The 22,563-nt window shown below is 42.0% G+C and overlaps 1 protein-coding gene across 7 annotated transcripts in view; it reads right to left on the reverse strand.

Moving 5' to 3' along the window:
- Nucleotides 1–22,563, reverse strand: part of KIAA0513 (KIAA0513 ortholog) — a 110,392-nt gene that overhangs the window by 74,661 nt on the left and 13,168 nt on the right. Inside the window, exon 1 of one of the 7 annotated variants that reach the window (XM_064273716.1) lies at nucleotides 13,945–14,144. The exons of the other annotated variants lie outside the window; for them this stretch is intronic. The gene's annotated coding sequence lies outside the window, so the exon portion shown is untranslated. Of the gene's footprint in view, nucleotides 1–13,944; nucleotides 14,145–22,563 lie in introns of those variants that run through there. 7 annotated transcript variants of the gene reach the window in all.

The following is a 22,563-nucleotide window of genomic DNA, read 5'->3' on the forward strand; positions in this document are numbered from 1 at the left end:
AGGGGATGTGCAGAACATAAAGCTGAGCAGACAATTAACTTGCAGATGACACAAAGGGGAGCCATCAAGACTCTGGCAGACAGGGATGATGGGCTGAGTCTGAAAGACGCCTCTGAATACGAAATACTTTCATCTGCTGGGCATTAGCTAAGCCGTTCCACATTCCCGGCAGGTGTGTAAGCACAGAGGTGATGGCCATATGGCTTCTGCCCACAAATAACTCATCAATGACTAGTGAGGGAGTCTGACATTTGATCCAAAGCTACACAAACACAATATGAGAAGACAGCTTATCAGTTGACATTACACTCGCTCCGAGTCACTGTGTTTGACACTGGCAACAACAACAAAAAAAACACTCTAAGTTGACCTTAGGATACATTGACAGAAATAACGGAGCCGAAACAAGGGAGATGGTTTCACACACCTCTGTTTCTGCTCGTCACATGGCTCCTAAGGCACCACGTTGAATTCCACACCTTGAGGGAATGATCAACTTCTCTTACGGCAGCAAGGCTATGAGTAACGACGTCCTAGAATCTACCCTCATTATGACCTCAATTGTTAAGTCCAAAACGACAACCCATTAGGATTCTTCATTTTAGAAAAAATAAGAAACTTACAAAGGCATTTTAATTTTATAAATGCTTGTAAGACTTAAAAAAAAAAAGAGAACTATTGAGAATTTCAGAGTACAAAAAAAAAAAAAAGAGAGAGAAAGAGAGAGATACCCACCAACTTTGTTAGGGAGTCTAGTACTGGCGTCACATTGGCAACAGTTGCAGGAATTTTAAAAAACCAAATCAGTTGCCATCGAGCTGATTCCAACTCATGGTGACCACACGTATGTCAGAATAGCACTGTGCTCCATAGGATTTTCAATGGCCGGTTTTTCCAGGAGCGGGTTGCCAGGCTTTTCTTCTGAGGTGCCCCGAGGTGGGTGTGAACCTCCAACCTTTTGGGTAGCAGCTGAGGGCATTAGCTGCTTGTACCACCCAAGGACTTACTTGGGGATAAATAACCTGGGGAGACCAGACAACAATCTTCAAGTGTGTGAGGAGCTGTCGTGTGAAAGAAGGACTAGATTGTTCCATGTAGCACCAGAGTCGAGGTGAAGCCACAGCCAAGGTGGTCTCTACCAACCACGATGGTCCCACGAGTCTCCTTTTTAGCAAAGCCATAAACAGAAAGCAGGCATCTGCTTGTTAACAGGTTATCAACAAGCAGAGGGCATCAAACTAGATGACCTCTTGGGTTGGCTTCTTTCCATTCTGAGATAACATTTATGAAGCTTAATGCAGGTTTTCCCCCACTGCAACTATCATAATGGTTATATCGAGAGATAACTCCTATTCTTCCTCCAGGAAGAAGGAAATGTCTAAAACACACTAGTTCACAAGGAAAAGAGATAAGGGACCATTTGCTAGTCCTGACAGAGAGAATAAGATGAGTTAAGTTCTCCACAGAGACTACCTCACAAAACCGTGACTTCACTGGGTCAGTTTGAACCCACTGTGCTGGGCCAGGCACTGTGCTAAGTGCTGGGACACCACAGAGGAAGAGACAAATTCTCAGGCTCACAGAGCATACCATCTAGTGACTCCCCCTCCCTGGATACAGTGGCAGCACCAGCAGACTCCAGAGCAAATCCAATTTCACTGTGCTGCCGAAAACAGAAGGATCCAGGGGTTCAATTAGTTCTAGTGGATTAGGGAGGAAGGAAAAGAAATACCGTGATTTATAAAGTAACAGCCCTTCCACAGTCTAAGTCTTTCAGATGCCTTAGCTTTTCAAAAGCTACCCTACGTCCCAAACCAAAAGTCACCTCACACAGGCACCTAGATGCACATTTTGTGCATTCCCACCCTTTGTGCCTTACCAATGCTCAATTTATTGCAGGTAATTCCTGAGTGAACTGTTCAGCCTTCTAGTTTCAGGCAGTGAGGTAGAATTTGGTGACAGCTGCTTTCCATTAATTTTTACCATTAACCTAATTTGGTTCCACTATAACCAAATGCTAAAATTTACCACAAAGCACATTCCTCCCTTGGTGAGCAGCTGTACTTCTTCAATAAAATATTGGCGCAGCTAATAATTCAGGGACAGCTGGATCCAGTTTGGATACAGGCTGGCTAGGCCTTCTATTATACTTTTGGGTGATTTGGTGAAATGAATGGATATTGCCGCAACCCCTGGGATGGAGATAGGCTCCCTCAAAGACTTAGGACTTGTTCCTTCTCCCAAGAACCCAAGAGAGCTTAGGATGGAACTGAACAAACGTCCCCTTTCCTCAGGCATGAGGCTCTGCTCCCACTGGCCCAGTGAAGGGCCAAAGCAAAGAGCTGTGAGCAGAGGACATCTGCATCTGTGTGGGAGAAAAGACTGGACGAATCCTCCTGGACACAGGGACCACCCGGCACGCTGCATGGAGGCCTCTGCTTAAAAACCTCTTATGTCCATCACTGCTGAGCCAGGAAACCCACCATCTCTGGCTGGCGGTCAGGGCACTCCTCAGTTGCACACCCCTGCAGCTCTCTCCAGCGGCCGAGTGCAGCAGGGACGCTGCCATGGTACAGAAGCCACCTCACAGAAGCACTTGGTTGGTAGTTTCTTCAAGACAGAACCTCTGCTTTAATCAGGTGCGCTTCCTCACATTCACACAAACACACTCTCTCCGTCCCTTTGCTAACGCTTTCTTCATTCCCCACCCCCACACACGCACACACCACACAACTCCCTCTGCCTAAATCCCCTGGCCAATCCAAACTCTCCTCAACCTGCAGAAATTTGAAAACAGATATTGTGCTATGGTAGTGTTTTCTGTGAGCAATTTGTGGTCTTTTGAAATCCTCCCTAATGTTGTTGAAATATGTTTAACAATGTATTTTAAGTCTACCGAGGAAAATAACCCAAAACACGGTTAAAATAACAGCAAAACACATTCAATACCTAAATGCTTAATAATAGAGTGGTTACTAAAGTTCTGATACATCGCTGAAATACTATGCAGAGTAATGATGACATTACATCATGAAAAAATGCTTTGTTAAATGAAAAATCAATATGTAAAATTATACATTCACTGTGATTACAGCTATATAAAAATAATATAGGCCAATGCTGTACCTATCCCATCTGCCTCACACTGTTGCTATAAGGATCAAACAAGCTAATGAAAAAAAATTGATAAACAGGTAAAGTACTATCTAAGTTATATAGTCAGGCTGTAATAGAAATACCACACGTGGGTGGCTTTAACAAACAAATTTATTTTCTCACAGTTAAGGGGGCTAGAAGTCCAAATTCAGGGCACCGACTCTAGAGAAAGGCCTTCTCTCTCTGTTGGCTCTGGGGAAAGGTCCTTGTCTCTTCTGAGCTTCTGCTCCTGGGCAATCTTCACGTAGCTTGGCATCTCTCTTCCATCTCTGCTTCTCTCATTTGCTTGTTTAATCTCTTTCATATCTCAAGAGATTGACCTAAAACATACCCTACACTAATCCTATTATTAACATAACAAAGACAACCTATTCCTATAATCCCTTGCCATTGACTAGATTCCTATTCATAGTAACCCTATAGGACAGAGTAGAACTCCCTTACAGGGTTTCCAAGGAGTGGCTGGTGGATTCAAAGTGCCAACCTTTTGCTTAGCAGCCAAAGCTTTTAACCACTGCACCACCAAGGCTCCAGTACCCATTCCTATAGAGGTTAGGATTTACAACACATATTTTGGGGGGACACAATTCAATCCTTAACAAGTACTATACAAAATTTAAATATTATTAATATTAGGAATTTGAAGAATGAATATTCAGTACATGAATTAACAGGACGAAAGATCACATCACTATTAGAGGCCCTTGGAGAAGCTGGTCACTTCAAAAGTTCTGCTTTAACCTTTTCAGATTGTTTTTATCAGTGTCAACATGTATAAGTGGATAGTCAATGATATATAGTTGGTAATATCAACTGTCCGTTAATTCAGAAAGTCTTACCAAAGCCAAGAATTATTCTTGCAATGAAAGTTTTGCTTTATTCGAGAGAGAGAGAGAGACCTGCTTTAAGAGTAACTTTTTTATTAAGCCTAGATCCTGCAGCATGAGGCTATACACATTGATGACTACCTGGACACAAACACTTGATGTCTTAGATTAAACTCTTTACCCTCAAATCTTTCTGCACATCTCCGTGTATACTTTCCTAATACTCCTGGTGGAGAGGAGGATAGCTCATTTGATTAGAGTCCAACCATTCACTTCAACCTGCCTGAGTGAGTGCGAGAGCCTCCCTTTTAACCATGCAAGGGCATATATGTAAAGGTGGGAAAAAGGAAATCGCTGTTGATGCTAACCTGGATCACCTGGATGAGGTGGCATTTGTCAGGTTTCTCTGCTGTAAAGTTACTGTTTTTCCTCTCTTCCATATTGTACTCTTTGGAAGAAAGTCACTATGTATAGCCCACACTTAAGGAGTGGGGAGCTATGCTTCACTTCCTGAAGGGCTGAATATCTACATAAATGATGTAGATTTCTGCATGGCAGATTTGGAAATTCTCTTATAAAGTGTACAAACATACACTAACCATACAACCCAGCAATCCTGCCCTTAAGTATGCACCCAAGAGAAATAAAAATTTATCTCCACACAAAAATCTGTACCCAAATGTTTATAGGAACTGTATTCATAATTGCCAAAAACTGGACACAACCCAAATATCCTTCGACAAGCAAATGGATAAACAAACTGTGGCAAAAGCATACCACGAATATTAAAACAAACAAAAAAACCCAAAATACTACTTGGCAATAAAATACTACTACCTGTAACACCTTGGATGAATCTCAAATGCATTATACCGAGTGAAAGAAATTATTCCCAAATGTCAGTAGGATTCCATGTCTATGACATTCTCCAAAAGATGGAGATCAGTGGTTGCCAGGGGCGAGGGATGAAGGGAGGGTGTAGCTACAAAGCGTCAGCATGAGGGAGTTTTAGGGGTGATGGAAATGTCCAGTTTCCTGATTGAACGTGGTGGTGGTTACAAGAATTAATATATACTTTAAAATTCATAGAACTCTACTTAAAAAAAAGGTTAATTTCACTGTGTCAAGTTAAAAAGTAGGAAGAGATAGAAGGAGCCAGCCGAGTGCTCAGCACATAGTAGGTGCTAAGTAAATGGTAGTTTCCTTCCCTTAAAAAAAAAGGAGGGGGTCTAGTACACCCATACTCCTCGGCTCCACGGCTGGCCTTCACCACGTCACCCAGTGCAGCCTGTGTCCTGGACCTCCTGGTTCTGCAGGTACCTGATGCCCACATTTCTCCAGGTCCCAATTTTCCTGTGCTGCCAAGCTTGCTGAGCCGTGCACTCTTCCTGCCAAGCAGGTTCTGAACTTGGGTCCCTCGAGGATGGGGCAACCAAGTCAGGCACCTCAATATCTGTCATCAGCCAACCTCTGAGAATGGCACCCGCCTACAGGGGGACGTCCCTCTTCTTCAGCTTACTCACCAACAGCCACTCCCTTGGGAAATCAATTGTTTCTTGATTACAATCAAGATTCTGGTAGACAAAGAGTATTTAGAAATTATTAGGAGAGGGTAGAAGGGCCTCCATGGGGCTAAACACACCAATTCTTACCAGATAGGGCTGAGGATCAGATTATGTGGCCAAGGAGGTAGAAGAATTTGGGGGCTTACAACACCAGAGTCCTTAATTCTTGTTATTTCTCATCTTCTGTCTACATGGAGGAAAGTGTTGCGCGTGTAGACAGTAATCTTGATCAAGTAAGTTTTTCGGTTTTTTAAAAACTAAACAGGGTGAGTGTCATGGATTGAATTGTATTCCCCCAAAATATCTGTCAACATGGCCTAGGCTGTGATTCCCAGTATTGCGTGACTGTCCACCAGTTTGCCATTTGACGAGATTTTCCTATGTGTTGTAAATCCTACCTCTGTGATGTTAATGAAGCAGGATTACAGGCAGTTGTGCTAATGGAAGAGGACTCAATCTACAAGTTTAGGTTGTGTCTTAAATCAATATCTTTTGAGATAAAAGTGAGTAGAGACACATGGGGACCTCATACCACCAAGAAATAAGAGCCAGTAGAATAATGCATCCTTTGGACCTGGGGTCCCTGCGCTGAGGAGCTCCTCACTGGGCAAGATTGATGACAGGACTTTCCCCCAAACCCCACACAGAGAGAAGCCTTCCCCTGGAGCTAGTACCCTGAATTCAGACTTCCAGCGTCCTAGACTGTGAGAGAATAAATTTCTCTTTGTTAAGGGCATCCACTTGTGGTATTTCTGTTATAGCGGCACTAGATGACTAAGACAGTGGTAAACTGCTAAAAGAATACCCACATGTAAGAGGGACAACTGCATGGTGAAGTAAAACACAGACAAGACAGATTCAACGAGAAAGAAATTCACAGAAATGATTCCTACCAACCAGGACCTGGAGAAATGTGGGCCTCAGGTACCTGCAGAACCAGAAGGTCCAGTACACAACTAACCAAAGACCAAAGTAAAAAGTAGCTCGAGTAAAAAGCAGCTCCGCAATCTGAGAGTTAGAGCGTGTCAATATGAAATGCAGCACCTGGCTCACTTTCAGATGGATGCAACAAAACTGCCTACAACCTGCCACCATTTTCTATTTGATCCCTCCTTAGGTGGATGCCACTTTGTGATGGGCCTTACCTCTGCCTTAATCTGCCTTCCCCGTAAGGAGCACAACCAGGAGACTGAGATGAGAACCAAAGTCCGGGCTAGATGTAAGGATCAAGTAGGTCACTCAGAGGAGCTCAGTAGACACCGCAAGTTGAGTGCTGGTCTGAGAGCGTGCACATGACCAGCAGGAGCTGGACCATGGGGGCCAACACACACAGGACAGGCTCCATCACTGTATGACAGGCTGATGGTGCCTTAGCATCTCCAAACCTTGAAAGTGGAACCCAATTCGGGGACTTCTCTGTTACATTCTTAAAGCAAGGTCATCGGGCCTCTGCTTAAGTATCAAATATCAGGACTCACTTTCCCCCAGGAAGAACAGTGCTCACTCTGTTGAGATGGAGCAGGGCTAAGGACTAGGTAGGTGTGTGGAGTAGCTCTTTGCCCCTCCCTCTCCATCTACTCTTTTTTTTTTTTATTGTGGTGAAATATGTCATTTCAACTATTTTTATGTGGATGGTCAGTGGCATTAATTACACTTACCATATTGTGCAACCATCAGCACTATTTCCAATTTTTTTTAAAAAATCACTCTTAAAAGAAACTCAGAGCCCACTAAGCAATGACTCCTCCTTTCTCCTCGGCCCCTGATAACCACTGATAAACTTTGGTCTCTATGCATTTGCCTATTCTAGATATTTCATATAAGTGGAATCAGACAATATTTGTCCTTTTGTGTCTGACTTGTTTCACTCAGCATAATGTTTTCAGGGCTCACCTATGTCATAGAATGTACCAGAACTTCATTTCTCTTTTTGGCTGAATAAAAATCCATTGTATGGATATACCACATTTTGTGTATCCATCATCTCTTGATGGACACTTGGGTTGTTTCTACCTTTTGGCTGTTGTGACTAATGCTGGAATGAACTTTGGTGTACATGTGTCTGTTTGTGTTCCTGCTTTCAACTCTTTCGGGTATATACCCAGGAATAGAATTGCTGGGTCATATGATAATTCTCTGTTTAACTGCTTTCCATACCCATTTAACCAAACCCATTGCCACGCAGTTGATTCCGACTCATAACAACTTTATAGGACAGAGTAGAACTGCCCCATAGGGTTTCCAAGGAGCACCTGGTGGATTCAAACTGCCGACCTTTTTTTGGTTAACCACCAGCGCTTAACCACTATGCCACCAGGGTTTCCACTGTTTTCCAAGGAACTGCACAATTTTACATTTCTTCCAGCAATATATGAGGGTTCCAATTTCTCCATTTCCTCACTAACACTTGCTATTTTCCGTTTTTCTGACAATAGCCATCCTAGTGGGTGTGGTACTCATTTTGGTTTTGATTTGCATTTTTCTAATGACTAATAACTTGGAGCATCTTTTCATGTGCTTATTGACCATTTGTATATCTTTTCTGTTGAACTGCCTATTCAAGTCCTTTCCCTATTTTCTGATTGGGTTGCTTGTCTTTTGGTTGTGAGTTGCAGGAGTTCTTTATATATTCTGGGTATTAAACACTTATCAGATATGTGATTCCCAAATATTTCCTCCTACTCTACAGGTAGTTCCATCTACTCTTTTGTGCCACAGAACTGTCTAGAAAGATAAATTATTGTTACAGATCAATAATTACTAGGGATAGATACTTTTTATTTATTTTTTTTAAAGAAGCATTACTTGGTGGTAGAAGGATAGAGAATGTTTCCAGAGTTGTTGGGAAAGTAGGGGTCTCATTCTACCACAAAGAAAGTAACTGCAGTCAAAGCCTTTTCTCTTGGAGGCCTGTAGGGAGGGGTGTGATTTCTGAGTCACTTCTCTGAAGGTGGTGACCTGCACTGGGTGATACAGGAGACTACATCTTCCTTTCCCGGAGGTGCACAACCCTTGCACGTGAAGTCCAGGTACTGGTTCACCTCCCCTCCCTTCCAAACTGGTATCACTGATTCAATTTCCTCACTATCGATAGGAACAAAAGCACCAGGCCACAAAGAACTTAATGAGTGACTGCAAAGAAAAGAGACATGACTTCTGACCAAAGGCTTCTTTCTGGCTCATTGTGGTTTTTATGAAACAAAGATGAGGAAACTTTAAAAGGCATGAAGGATCAGGTAAAGCATTTCAAACAATTATATGTCACCTAAACCAGCAAAGAGCAAAACACTCTCACCAAAGAACAGAACAGAAAACCAACCACACGTCACACAGAGCAGCATGTCATGTGTTTGTGGCAACGTGACAGGTAGAAGGGCAGGATCACATCCTCCTCCCCTCAGTGTCTCAGCCCATCACAAGCCTCCACCCACCATGGGACGTGGAGCTGGGACTACAGACACGGGGCAAATGGCTCTCGGCCAAGACTGCAAATAAGTCTGACGCCCAGCTCTAGTATTCAACTCCCTCTCTGGCTTTTGTTTGTGTTTTCCTGGAATGATTTGCCCCAGTTTCCTCACTGCTGCCTTCTTTATTTGAAGAAATGTAAATATTTTCCTAAAATTCTATTCCACATTCACAGGCTTTAATGTAAGAGGTTTAAATATTGTTTTTGGACTCAAATTCCCCCAAACCACAACATGGAGGAAAGTGCATTTTACCAAGTGCTTTGATCAGACCATATTTGCTAGGTTGTTCCAATGATCAGAGAGACAGAAAGAGAGAAAGAGAGACAGAGAAACAGAATACGCTGACCCTAATGGCAGGGCATTGGCTATACTACAGAGTAGTCTGGGATGTGAAATGACAGGTCACCTTATTAAGTATTTTATAGATGATTATACCATCCATTACAGAATACACGGTCACATTTTTTTCTAAAAATTTGCTCACCTTAAAAAATAATATTAACATTGTACATTCCTGTGGTACATTTTTTAGAAATGATGAACCACAATTAGAGAAAACAATGTGCAGGGGGAAGGAGGTGTATGGAAATCTCCGTATTCACAATTTTTGGTAAACCTAAAATTGTTCTAAAAAGCAAAGTCTATTAAAAATTTCTTATCTGAATAAAAGGACGGAACTTTCAGACACCTCAAACATGTCATTGCTTCTATCTTTCAGGTAACCTCATGAGACATCCTGTCACACCTGAGTGCTACTGCAGTGCATCATATCAAACTCTCTACAGCAAGTCAAAGCCAGTTGCTTCGGTTCATGATAATGGTAGGAGAAAGCCAAGCTGGTCGGGGTTGTTCTTTTCCACAAATGCTAATTATTACTATTATTTAATACTCTTTAATAATTAAATAATAATTATAGCTAACATCCATTGCATGCTCACCACACACCAGGCACTAAGCTAATGCCATATACTAATAATTTTCACAGTGACATATGAGGTTGGTCTGTTATTAGCTCCGTCTTATGGTTGAAGAAACTTTAAGGCTCAGAAAAGTTAAATAGCTTGTTTAAAGCTACTGAGTTACAATGGACGAATCGAGATAAAAGCAGAGTTTGACTCCATAACCTTGCTATGATGCACACAGGTAACCGTTTGCTGATATGGGGGTATGAATAAAAAAAAAAAAAACTTTTAATAAGGCCACCCCAAATAGCTGTGGTAGACTGGGGGGCTAGTACTCCCTATACTAGTATTTCCACCATCTGTTTTTCAATTTGTCATACTGTGGTGGCTTGCATGTTGCTGTGATACTGCAAGCTATGCCACCGGTATTTTGAATGCCAGCAGGGTCACCCACATTGGACATGTTTCAGTGGAGCTTCCAGACAAAGGCAGACTAGGAAGAAAAGCCTGGTGATCTACTTCCAAAAATAAGCCGATGAAAATCATATGGATCACAGAGTATCGTCCAAGACTTCGACTTGCTTACTTTGGACACGTTATCAGGAGGACTGGTGGCTAAAGAAGGACATCATGTTTGGTTAAGTGGTGAGCCAGTGAAGGTGAATGAAACTCTCAATGAGATGGACTGACATGACGGCCACAAAAATGGGCTCAAACATACCAATGATCATGAAGATGGTACAGAACCATGCAATGCTTCCTTCTGTTATACATGGGTCGGAGCCAACTTATAGCAACTAACAACAGATACTGGATAACAGGCTGGGCTCATTAGAAGAAACACTAGGTTTTATAAAAGTTATTCAGTGTTTACAGGAAAAATGGAAAAAAACTGAATGGTTAAAAAAAATTGTTGTCATTGTTGTTAGGTACCATCGAGTGGGTTCCAATTCACAACGGCCCTTACGTACAACAGAACACTACCCAGTCCTGTGCCATGCTCACAGTCATTGTTATGTTTGAGCCCACTGTTGCAGCCACTGCGTCAATCCATTGTATTGAGGGTTTTCCTCTTTTTTGCTGACGCTCTACTTTACCAAGCATGATGTCTTTCTCCAGGGAGTGGTCCCTCCTGATGACATATCCAAAGTACATAAGATGAAGTCTCGCCATGCTCGCTTTAAGGAGGATTCTGGCTGACCTTCTTCCAAGACAGATTTGTTCGTTTTTCTGGAAGTCCATGGTATATTCAATATTCTTTGCCAACAGCACAATTCAAAGGCATCAATTCTTCCTCAGTCAATTCTTCTTCAGTCATGAAAGAATAAAGTAGATGCTTACAAAGTAGTGGGAGGAAATAGCTATGCACTAAAAAATTCCATACTTTCTGCTTTACTGAAATAAAATTCAAAGATTTTAGGGTTAGATAAGACTTCTGAAAAGAGGAACAGGGGTTTGGCAGACAGATAATAAAGGGTCAGGGAGAAGGAATAGCAGGTGAAAAGGTAAAGACTAATAGAAATAGTTTTACAGATGAGGAAACTGAGACCCAGAGCAGGCAAGTGACAGGGAGAAGTCAGGTCAGCAAAATCACATGGGGGCTCACACAGCATCGCCATCTGCCCCCGATGTCACCAACTGGGTAAAACAGAAGCATGAGCATGCAGGACCACACCTGCTGCTGGAGTTGTCTGTCATCTCCCTGCTTGGTGCTCGTCCTGGAGTTTTATAACTAGCTGAAGAACCAGGCCACTGCTTCTGGGGCACTTCTCCCTCCTCGGACAGGGGGATGATGACTTGGAAGAACAGGTGTTACTTCCTTGTGCTCAGGTCATTCATCTGACAGGTGTTTACTAATCTACCATATACCAGGCAGAGTCCCTTGGTGGCACAAGCTGCTATTAACAAAAAAATTGGCAGTTTGAATCCACCCAGAGGCACCTTAGGAGAACAGCCTGTAGATCTACTTCCGAAAAAGCAACCACTGAAAACTGTATTGAGCTGTCTACTCTGACACACGTGAGGTCGCCATGGATCAGGGTCGACTTGATGGCAACTGGTTTAGTTTTGGTTTGGTTACTATGTACCTGAAACTGCGGTAAGTTGTGGGGATACAAAGATAAATGGGATATGGCCCCTCATTTCTCAAACACAATCTAGAGAAAGATGTAAGTCCATTATCACAGCAACCTGACAAGTGTTATAATTCTAGGGTGCAGATGCTAATGGGAACACAGGAGTCTGACAGTCAGACAATGGAAGGGGAGATGTTCCAGGCAGAGAAAACAGCTAGCATGAAGTTGCCAGCATAAGGTAGTTTGATATCCCCACACACAGCTAATTCAGACTTATTCAGACTTAGCCAGAGAGATGACAAGAAAGAAAAGTATTGCCAAGTCTAGCATAACTTCAGTTTCTCTTTGGAAGCATTCCCCCAAAACCTTAAAATTGAAATCTATGTAATCAATCATTTTATCACCCACAATAATATGGGAGCCATATCCCCTTATGTTTTTTGGATACATATCATTCTCCACACTAATTACTGCTTTGAAGTATAAAGAGGTGTCTGTTAAAAAGTGGTAAGTGGTGGTGGATTTGGCAGATGTTTGTTTGAATGCAAGTGGAAAGAAACAGAGCTCTGCTGTCGTTTTGCTTTGAAGGCATCTAAATGGCTTTAAAAGGCCTGCTTTAAGTATATTGATCCACGGTCTCAAGGCAGAGGCTTCTCGCCAAACCTCCTCTGCAGAATTGTAATCCATGGTTTAAAAATAGAGCCTATTTTCTTTCATCTCAAATACTTGGGCTGGAGGCAGCTCCTGTTTGGTCTGTCCATTACAGAAAAGAAATGACAGGTACAGGGGAACAGAATTTAAACTAGGGAAGAGAGAAGGCAAGATGGGAATGAAAAGACGGAGCTGCACAGAACCTGCCGAGTTTCCGAGGTGAGTCACCTTCCTGACCTTATCAGGGGCAAGGCTGAGTAGATGAACAACCATGCTGACCACAGCAGGGCTCTGAACAGCAGCACTGCAATGCTTGGGGACAGGTTGTTCTCTGTGGTGAGGGCTGTCCTGTATATTGTAGGATGTTTAGCAGCATCCCTGGGCCTCTACTCACTCTCGCCCAGTTGTGACAACCAAAAATGTCCCAAGATGCTGTCAACTGTCCCCTGGGGAGCACAATCACCCCCAGGTGAAAATTCTTGATCTACATTAACTCAGAGCAGCAACAACTCCAAAAGAATCCCAATGATATTAACTGCTTCCTATTGAAAACCCTGCCCTCTTTAATACCATTGTCACCTAAAAATAAATCCAATAGAGTTACCATCATGGACTTTTGATCATAAGTCCCTATATGAAACACTTAATACTTTTGGTTATAGGGAACCTTGTACATTAAACTCCCTGATGAAAATAGGTTCTACTTGGCACTGTCTACTCAGCAGGATGGTAAGTGGAGAGTTGAGTATTTCATTTGTTCACCCATTTGTTCAATCGACAAATACAGTTGAGCAACAAATAGTGTGCAGGCCATTGTCTCAGTGAATGAGACAAACAAAAGGCCAGCCCTCTGGGAGGTTATGTTCTAGTTGGAGAACAAGGAAGTAAACAAATTAATCATTACTGTCCATCACAAATATATGAATTAAATAAAACTATATCTTGGATTAGAGCTGCCCTATATAATATGATATGATAGCCACTTGACATTCATGGCTACGGAGCACTTGAAATGTGATAAATTGGAATTGAAATGTGTTTAAGTGTAAAATACACAGTAGATTGCCAAGATTTTATACCATCATAATGGTATAAAATGACAATATTTTAGATACATTGAATAAAATAAAATAAAATATATTGCCCAAATTAATTTCACCTCTTTCTTTACTTGTTTAACGTGGCCAATAGAAAATCTGAAGTTACACATGTGGCTCCCATTATATTTCTATTGGACAGCTCTGGGTTGCAGAGAGAGGAGGTGGGAAGCTCCCATCAGCCTGAACAAGTGGGAAGTTCACCTGGAGGAGGTACCTCGATGTCTCGGTTAGTCCCAGACCTGGAGGATGAGGGTCCCAGACGGAGACTGCAGTGGCGAGGATGCTGTGCTGAGTGGTGTGTGCAAAAGGGAACACAGGAAGGGCTGAGGCTGGAAGGCTGCTGGGGGCCAGGCAACGTGGGCAGGGCTTGCAGGCCAGTTAAGGAGCTGGGGGGTCTCAACCTAAGAGCAATGGGAAAGTTCTGGAGGGTCTGAATCAGGGGAATGGCACCATTAGATTTTGAAAAGGTACCACACCCTCGCTGCTGTGAAGAATGGATTGGCACGTAAGCAAGGATGGAAGCATAGCCCTAAGAGGTGATGTGAACATTGTAGGAGCCCCCCCCGCCCCCCCGCCAGTTCTTGGCTCTAGGTCACTAGACAACGATTCCTTGGGAGAGGGCAGAAGATTATGCCAGAGATGCTATTTCTTCCCCCAGGATAGCTGAGTCTTGTTAATTCTACTTACATTAAAATTTTGATTACACAGTCTACCTCCTTATCCTACAAGAGCAGATAAATGAGGTGTTTTTTAATTATCCAAATTGAGCCTTGGGATTCTAAGAGTGATCTTGCTGCTTAATGAAGTTCCCCATAATCTGCCTCCTCACAGAGAAGAGGGCATTAGACTAGTTTTACTCTATTAATGGGTTTCCTACTTGCTTTGTACCCTGTACCCTAGCACCCCTAGTTATGTTAAAAATGTTGGAGAGGGGTTCTTAGGTTTGACATTGATTTGGTTTCCTTCTACTCACAAGGCTTCCATCCCTTTTTACTGGTCCCATTTTGCATCTTAGTTTCCCAGGTTCCCTAAGTCCCCTAGCTCAGGATGTCAGCTTAGCATCAGCTATCTAAACTTGTTTATTCTGGCATTTTCCACTTGCCATTTGCTGCACTGTTCTGGAGTCTCATTTTTCCCTAGCTCATTGGTCATTTTTGCTACCACTGAGTCATCTGCTCTGAGTCATGCCTGGCTGCGACGTAAAGCCCAGGAAGGTCTGAGCCCACACCCGGTTTAGGAAAGGATGCCACTGAGGGACAAGAGCTACACCAGGCACGTTTTCCTAAACAGATTCAGTAATTAAGAGCGGGGAAAAAAAAATCCCTTTTTTTTAAGTCCCCAATTTATCACTTCACTCAGCCTTTGTTGGAAATGATTTCTATGATAATGTGAGTCTTGATCACTCATTTCCAATTTTTAGAGGCAGAGCAGGCTCTGAATGAGCCCATACTATTCCCAAGAATGAAAGCAGGTTTTTCTTAGGTAAGGTTCTTCCTCTTTTGTGCAACACGGACCTTCACGCATATATGTTATCTTCGATTGCTTCTCATTGTAAGGGCTATGATAATACTACATGACATAAGGACCATGAACAAAACTCTAAACTAGGTATCTAAAATGAGAGACAGCGGGGACTGAGGACACATGGAAACTCAGTGCAACGTGGCACCCTGGATTGGATTCTGGAATAGAAAAAGGATATTAGTAGGAAGCTGGTAAATTTTAAATCAAGTCTGTAGTTTAGCACATAAGGATGCCCGGTGGTGTTACCACTTGCCTGCCCCACCCCAAGGCCAAAGCATATTTCTAAGATGTCAGATGGAGTCAGAGGCAGTCTGTGGCGCTGCTGTCCTTTCTCCATACTTCACAATAACTAGAAACTTCTATAATAAAAGGAACGAAGGTCTGACATGACATGGATGAACTCTGGAAACATTATGCTGAGTGACAGAAGCCAATTACAAAAGAACACATATGATAAAATTTCATTTATACGAAATGTACAGAAAAGGCAAATTTTTAGAGTCTGAAAGTAGATTAGTGGTGTCTGGGGGCTGGGGGACAGAAGAATGGGGAGTAACTAATGATTTTCTTTTGGGGTGATAAAAATGTTCTGAAATTAGATTATGGTGATGGCTACACCACTCAGTAAAGTTACTAAAAATCACTAAATTGTACACTTTACTCTCTATAAAAGAACACTTAGTATCTACCAAAGCAGCAATCCTTTCCATCTTTGAAAAGGTCTGACTGTCATAAAAATCATTCATTCAACAAATATTTACTGTATTGGGCACCACTGATATAGTGGTGTAAAAAATAATCAAAACTCAAGGAAATTGAAATGTAAGGTTTATTCTGAGCAGTTATCGCACACATATACAGGGTGACCATTCTGATTTAAAAAAAAAGCAAATGGCTCGAAGTAGGCTCTTTACAATGAGGCTTATCAAGAGAAGAGGTGGGAGAAGAATAGAAGATCAACCATTAGCTAATCTTAACATGATTGAGTGAACCCTGCCCTCCCCCTATTATTGAGATGACTAATATCAGAATACTAGGTGGTCTCTGGCCTGGCAGCTAGAAATTTGGTTTTGCGGGTAAGGAAAAATCTTAAAGTAAGATGTCTGTTACTAATTTTTCTCTTTGACAGTGATTAATGGTAGGAGGGGGAACAGACAATAAAAAAGCTATCAAATAAGTAAGGTAATTTCTGATATTATTATGAAGAAAATGAAACTGTAATATGACAGAGTGAGTATGTTAGGGACCAGGAGGAAAAAAGACCATTAGATTGTTAGGGAAGGCCTCATAAGGATGTGATATTGGAGTTGTGGCCTGAATGACAGGGATCTGGCCATGGGGAAATCTGGCAAAGCAATGTTCCAGACAGGAAGTGCAACCAGTGCAAAGGCCCTGAGGCACAGCTACCTAGGCGTGCTCAAGGAACAGAAAATTGGTGAGTGAGAGAAGAAGGTGAAGCTAGAGAAACAGGCAAAGCCAGTACTGGTATCTCTGCCCTGGTAGACCACGGTAAGGAGTTAGGATTTGATCCCAAGAGCACTGAGAGACCACTGGAGGATTTTAAGCAGGGGAGAGACATGATTTGATTCTGATGATCTCATGATCTCTGGCAAGACAAAGTTCTTAAAACAAGTCTCTCTGACTATAACTTTTGTCTTGGTTCTTGTGATATGGAGCCTCTATAGAACAAGTTTAAGGAGCACTGGTGGCACAGTGGTTAAAGCAATTGGATGCTAATCGAAAAGTCAACAGTTTAAAACCACCAGCCACTTCATGGGAGAAAGATGAGGCAGTCTGCTTCTACAGAGATTTACAGCCTTGGAAACCCTATGGGGTAGCTATGAGTTGAAACAGACTCCATGGCAGTGGGTTTTGGTGGGTTTACAGAACAAGCTTGATAAATGACAGCCTGGAACTCTCTGAAATCACGGCTCCCAAGATTCTCCAGGCTTACCAGCTCTTACTCATCCATGATTCTAGCAATTGCCAATGAAAATGCTTGCTTTCTTTCTATGTCTTTCATTAAATGTGATGTCCAAACCACTGTGGAAAGCTGTATAGTGGTTTCTGAAAAAATTAGAAATAGAAGTATTCTGTGATCCAGAAATCCCACTCATAGTATATACCCTAAACCAAAAAAAAAAAAAAAAAAAAAAAAAAACCCACTGCCATCAAATTGATTCTGACTCGTAGCAATTCTATGGGACAGAGTAGAACTATCCCACAGGGTTTCCAAGGAGCAGCTGGTGGACTCAAACTGCCGACCTTTTGGTTGGCAGCCAAACTTTTAACCACTTCACCACCAGGGCTCCAGATAAAAAAAATACCCTAAAAATAATGACATGAACAGACATATGTACACCATGTTCATTGCTGCTTTATTCACAATAGCAAATAAATGGAAACAGCCGATGTGCTCATCAAAGGATGAATGGATAAGTAAATTGTGGCACATACTCTGGGTTTTTACATACAATGGAATACTAAGCAACCATAAAGAATAATGATGATGAGTCCACAAGACATATTGTAACATGCATGGACCTAGAGAGCATAATCCTAAGTGAAATAAGTCAAGCATATAAGGACAAATATTGCATAATTTCTCTTTTATAAGAAGACAAGAATAGAAATACAGAGAGAGACCAATGTTCAGTGATGGTTACCAGGGAGAGTGGGGGGGGGGGAAGTATGTTTTAGATCACGTTGTTGTCAGGTGCTGTCAAATCGGTTATGACTTGTAGTGACCCTACGTACAACAGAACAAAACAGCCTGGTCCTGTACCATCCTTACAATTGCAATGTTTGAGCCCGTTGTTGCAGCTGCTGTGTCAATCCATCTCGTTGAAGGTCTTCCTCTTTTTCGCTAACTTTCTACTTTACCAAGCATGATGTCCTTTTCTAGAGACTGGTCCCTCCTGATAAGATGTCCAAAGTATACAAAATGAAGTCTCGCCATCCTTGCTTCTGAAGAGCATTCTGGCTGTACTTCTTCCAAGACAGATTTGTTTGTTCTTCTGGCAGTCCATGGTATACTCAATATTCTTCAGCAGCACCATAATTTTTTTTAAAATAATTGTTATTGTGCTTTAAGTGCAAGTTTACAAATCAAGTCAGTCTGTCACATATAAGCTTATATAAAAAAAAATTTTTTTTTTTTTTTACATACACCTTACTCCATACTCCCACTTAGTCTCCCCCTAATGAGTCAGCCCGCTCCCTCCTTCCAGTCTCTCCTTTTGTGGCCATTTTGTCAGTTTCTAACTCTCTCTACCCTCCCATCTCCCCTCCACACAGGAGATGCCAACACAGTCTCAAGTGTCCACCTGATACAAGTAGCTCACTCTTCATCAGCATCTCTCTCCTACCCATTGTCCAGTCCCTTCCATGTCTGATGAGTTGTCTTTGGGAATGGTTCCTGTCCTGGGCCAACATAAGGTTTGGGGACCATGACTGCCGGGATTCTTCTAGTCTCAGTCAGACCATTAAGTCTGGTCTTTTTATGAGAATTTGGGGTCTGCATCCCACTGATCTCCTGCTCCCTCAGGGGTGCTCTGTTGTGCTCCCTGTCAGGGCAGTCATCGGTTGTGGCCGGGCACCATCTAGGTCTTCTGGTCTCAGGATGATGTAAGTCTCTGGTTCATGTGGCCCTTTCTGTCTCTTGGGCTTATAGTTATCGTGTGACCTTGGTGTTCTTCATTCTCCTTTGATCCAGGTGGGTTGAGACCAATTGATGCATCTTAGATGGCCGCTTGTTAGCATTTAAGACCCCAGACGCCACACTTCAAAGTGGGATGCAGAATGTTTTCATAATAGAATTATTTTGCCAATTGACTTAGAATTCCCCTTAAGCCATAGTCCCCAAACCCCCACCCTTGCTCCGCTGACCTTCGAAGCATTCGGTTTATCCCGGAAACTTCTTTGCTTTTGGTCCAGTCCAGTTGAGCTGACCTTCCGTATATTGAGTATTGTCCTTCCCTTTACCTAAAGTAGTTCTCATCTACTAACTGATCAGTAAATAACCCTCTCCCTCCCTCCCTCCCCGCCTCGTAACCACAAAAGAATGTGTTCTTCTCAGTTTATACTATTTCTCAAGATCTTATAATAGTGGTCTTATACAATATTTGTCCTTTTGCCTCTGACTAATTTCTCTCAGCATAATGCCTTCCAGGTTCCTCCATGTTATGAAATGTTTCACAGATTCCTCGCTGTTCTTTATTGATGCGTAGTATTCCATTGTGTGAATATACCATAATTTATTTAACCATTCATCCGTTGATGGAATCTTGGTTGCTTCCAGCTTTTTGCTATTGTAAACAGCAGCACCATAATTTAAAGGTGTCAATTCTTCATCTTCCTAATTCATTGTCCAGCTTTCACATGCATATGAGGCAACTGAAAATACCACGGCTTAGGTCAGGAGCACTTTAGTCTTCAAAGTGACATCTTTGCTTTTTAACACTTTAAAGAGGTCTTTTGCAGCAGATTTGCCCAATTCTTGACTGCTGCTTCCATGAGCATTGATTGTGGATCCAAGTAAAATGAGTTCCTTGACAACTTCAATATTTTCTCCATTTATCATGATGTTGCTGATTGGTCCAGTAATGAGGATTTTTGTTTTCTGTATGTTGAGTTGCAATCCATACTGAAGGCTGTAGCCTTTGATTGTAAAGGCTTTTTTTTTTTTTGATGATGGGAAAAGTGGCACCTAATATGGATATTAGCAAAGTAAAAACGTGTTTGAGCACATATGGTCGGATATAAGTATTTGGGTAGGTAAAGGCGTGTACACAGATGAGGACAGAAGTGTCTGTAAGTACACGTAAATACACATACATGGGTGCAGGCACATACATTCATTGAAGACAGAAATGTGGATACTCTACAGATATAACCAAGCACCTTCCAAGATTGGTTTTCTGGGTTTGAAGGCTTAGGACTATAGTCTCGTAAGACAACTCGGTCAATTGGCATAATATCATTCACAAAAATCACGATCTGTATCCTAGCGAAGTGAGTAGCATCTGTGATCTTAAAAGTTTGTGAGCGGCCCTCTAGGACACAACTACAGGTTTCTACTGGCCAGGAGCAAAACAGTAAGAAGGTAAGCAAAAGCTCAGAGAAGAAACAAGTCTACACCAGCCAAACCTCCTCTACCCTGAGAACAGAAGAACTGGGTGGTGCCTGGCTACCACTACTCTGACCAGGGTCACAGTAGATGGTCCTGGATGGAATGGGAGAAAAATATGGAGCAGGACTCAAATTCTTATTAAAAAAAAAAAAAAAAAGCCAGACAAACTGAACAGTAGAGAACAGAGGACTCCCTGAGACTATAGCCCCGAGACCCTTATTAAACTCAGAACTGAGCCTCTCCTCCTTAGCGAAATAGCAGAGTGGCACACGAAATAAAGATTTGGTGCTCTACTTAAAAATCATCAGTATGAGACCAGAACATCAACAATTACTCAAAAGCAAAGATAAGAAGGGGGCAGGAAATTAGAGTACTGGAAATGGAACAAACAGAACACATTTAAAGAGAATTGACACACTGTGATAAATGCAACTAATGTCACTGAACAATTTGTATGGAAATTGTCAAGTGGGAATCTAATTTGCTGTAAACTTTCTCTAAAAACTCAATAAAATTAAAAAAAAAAATTGTGATGTCCAGAAAAGAACACAATATTCCAAGCATGGAATAGACTGGAACTATCACCTTTCTCAGTCCAGACTTGGCCTTCTATTAATGTGTCTCAAGATCACCTTGGCTTTTAATTCTGTTTTATACTATCAACTTGCTGAAACATCTCTCAGGCAACCTCCCTGATGTCCTTTTTGTGATACCTAGACCTACAAAACGGTATTTAAACTTGTTCTTCCCTAATGAGAACAGCTGCGTCCAGTTTAAAAAAAGAAAGTTACCATAACCTAAACAATGCCACATTCATTTAAAAAATGGCTAAAATAAACAAAACACTGGGCCAGCTCCAGTTTCACAACCGCTGAATTTCTCTTCCAGGTGGAGGATAAGGAACACTATTAGAGCAAGTTTCCCTAGAATTGCCTTATACCTGTTCTCTTGCATCACATGTCTGAAGACACCCAGACTATTTGGAAACACTCAGCTCTTAAGCAAAAGATACTCCTGTGATTGCACTTCCTACAAGATTTCTCAAAGACTTATAAACAAATCTGAGTAGATGCAGACTCTCAAGCCCGGGGAAGGGGTAAGTGGTGAAGCTCAGCTTCAGCTACACCAGCAAGTTAAACTGACTTAGTGAGTAAGGCCATGGGGGAGAGGAAGATGCTCTGCTAAGAGATGCCGGAGAAGATCTGGGGCCCCTCATGTGTACATATAATCAGCCCAGATCTTTCCCATATCCCATTGCCCAGAGAGGAGACAGGCTATTGCACATGGCTTCAGACAACTAGGTTCAAGGCTTCCCTTTGTCTCCTCATAGCTAAGTGACCTTGGACAACTCACTTAGCCTCAGTTTCCTCATCTATGACATGGAAATGATAAGACTACTTACCACTCACAAGTTTATGGTAAAGATTAACTAAGGTTTTATGCGTGAAAGCAGCTTTTAAAATACTCTGCCGTATAAAAATGAGGGGTTATTATTGGCAATAAGATTTTTTCCTCCTCCCTTAATTCTCTTTCCTGCTGTCTGTTGATTTTTTTCATCTCCCCAGGTTGCTTCTGATGTTTCTCTGATTGCTTTCTTTTAGGAGTCAGGGAGGGAGGCATACGCATTATTCACCTCACCCTAAACCTTCCCTAAGGTTTGTCCTAAAAGAAGCCACTCAAAGACATTTGGAGTTACCATGAGACAAATTACTTCTGAAGAACTAAACTCATTGCATTAAGAGAGAACCATATCTAATATCTGCAGATGTTCTCCACTTTCTGGAATTGTGTGGCAACTTATTTAAGGTTCATGATGTACTCACGTCACTGAGTAGCTTCTCATTGCCTTTGGTTGTTATATTTGCAGATAATACAAACTAATCTTCACGCTGACACATACCATAAAAAGAACGAACATTACAAAAGACAGTGGATATACTCCAGAACCAAATAACAGAGGATAGCGATGGTCTGGCAATCACCTGGAGGGCCTGTGTGTAAGTCCTAAACATCGTCATTTCTTTAATGGCAAAAAAGACTTTCATGAGTCCACTTTTTCACTGTGAGCTGATCTCAGTAGCCTATCGCTCTGTGCTTTCCATGCATAAGCAGTCCTGTTTCTGAACAAAGCGGAAGTAAAAATGAGTGACACCTGAGGGGAGAGA

The sequence above is a fragment of the Loxodonta africana genome, chromosome 21 (assembly GCF_030014295.1).
Source record: "Loxodonta africana isolate mLoxAfr1 chromosome 21, mLoxAfr1.hap2, whole genome shotgun sequence".
NCBI classification, from domain to species: domain Eukaryota; kingdom Metazoa; phylum Chordata; class Mammalia; order Proboscidea; family Elephantidae; genus Loxodonta; species Loxodonta africana.